The following is a 1,983-nucleotide window of genomic DNA, read 5'->3' on the forward strand; positions in this document are numbered from 1 at the left end:
GCTGAACCATCTTTGTGGACACAGGAATTCCGACTGCCCTTTGCTCTTCAATCCATATCTTCAATTCCCTCTCTAAATCTGGCCATTTTGCTGACTTGCCTCTCATGGCCTTCTTCTGCCGTGGTGTTTTCAGTAAGGTTTCTTCTTCCCGTAGCCAGTCTCAGATTGTTTTCTCAGTTGAAGGAGGACCAAACTTATGTTCAGCAGCACGATTTCCATTCACTTTTGCAAACTGGATCACTTTTAACTTGAATTCAGCACTGTATGAAAATCTTTTCTGAGCCATTTCTGGGCAGAACGTGGCAAAACATAACCTACCATAATATACCGGTAACAAGCACGAAACAATGATCACAAAGACAACAAGCGCGAAAAAGCAGGAAATGCAAGTAAAAAAAGCTACAACCACTGTATAAGACGCACCCAGTTTTTAGACTCCAGATTTTTTGAAAAAAGGCTGCGTCTTATACATGGGGAAATACAGTAATTCTCCAGTGTCTGGCCGCAGTCAGTGCTGGAGAAACATCTGCTGAGAGGTACATGGGACTATTTTCTTTTCTCTATGTCTCATCTCTTTTTTGTTCCTTCATTCCTCTGTTATTGCCTTCTTTCGTGTTTGATTGGATTTTTTTCCTAGTGTACCATTTTGATTCAATCCTCATTTCCTTTTCATAGGCTTTTGTTTTATCTGTTGCTTGGCCCTTCTGTCATCCCAAGCCCCAGATTGTGGTGGATAGTATATGTCTCTATAGCTTTTTTTTTTTTTTTTTAGGATTCTATTGGGGAATTGGGGGAGGGGAACAGTGTTGAGGAATAGGGGAAGGAGAACAGAAAAGTTGCTATCCTTTTTTGTTCTTCAGTCTAGTTGTGGAGGACGTCGCTTCACTGGCCCATGTTGGTATTATCACTGCGCTCTTCCTGGGTGAGGCAGATCGGTCACCGGCCACTGGACGGCCACTCACGGTGGCTCTTGGCAGCTCATGCCAGCTGCCGGCCGCTCACAGTAGTTTATGGGATCCTGCTGCAGCTCCACTGCAGCCTAGTCGCCACCAGTGACTCATGGCAGCCCAGCTCCAGGTGGAGCTGTTTTCACCATCTTAGCTGTAGAGGGCTCAGCGTCACTGGCCCTAATGTGGGATCTTGTCACGTCCAGCGTGGCAAGGGCAAACGGGTTTCTCTTGAGGGGCGGCGTAGATTAAATAAAGAGTCAGAGACAGAAGTAAAGTTTAAGAGCGAGACCAAGGGACCNGTGTGTGTGTGTGTGTGTGTGTGTGTGTGTGTGTATTAAATAACAAGTGTTGGTGAGGATGTGGAGAAATTGGAACTCACTACTGGTGGGAATGTAAAATGCTGCAGCCATGATGGAAAATAGTTAGACAGCTCCTCAAAAAACTTAAACATAAAATTACCATGTGATGCAGGAATTCCACTGTTGAGTACGTACCCAAAATAATTGAAAGCAGGGTGTTGAACAGGTATTGTGTACACCCATGTTCACAACAGCATTATTCACAATAGCCAAAATGTAGAAACAACCCAAGTGTCCATTAATGGATGCATGGGTAAACAAAATGTGATATAGGCACACAATGGAATAATATTCAATCTTAAAAAGGAAGGGAACTCTGACACGTGCTACAACATGCTGCAACTGTTTTCCACACTGGCTGCACCATTTCACATTCCCACCAGCAATGCACAAGGGTTTCAAGTTCTCCACACCCTCACAACACTTGCTATTTTCTTTCATTTAAAAAAATCCAATAGCCACCCTAATGCATGAGGAGTTGTATCTCATTGTGGTTTAGATTTGCATTTCCCTCATAATTAGTGTTGTTGAGAAAATATATTTAATTTAGAAATTATTTCAAGACCGCACAGAAGTACCTAAAATTATATAACAGACAGCCACATGTGTTCAGATATGACAGTGACGCTCAGAATGGTTCTTACCCGTCTTCTGGGCTGAAGCATGGCTTCTTT

The sequence above is a fragment of the Hipposideros armiger genome, unplaced genomic scaffold (assembly GCF_001890085.2).
Source record: "Hipposideros armiger isolate ML-2016 unplaced genomic scaffold, ASM189008v1 scaffold_298, whole genome shotgun sequence".
Taxonomy (NCBI): Eukaryota; Metazoa; Chordata; class Mammalia; order Chiroptera; family Hipposideridae; genus Hipposideros; species Hipposideros armiger.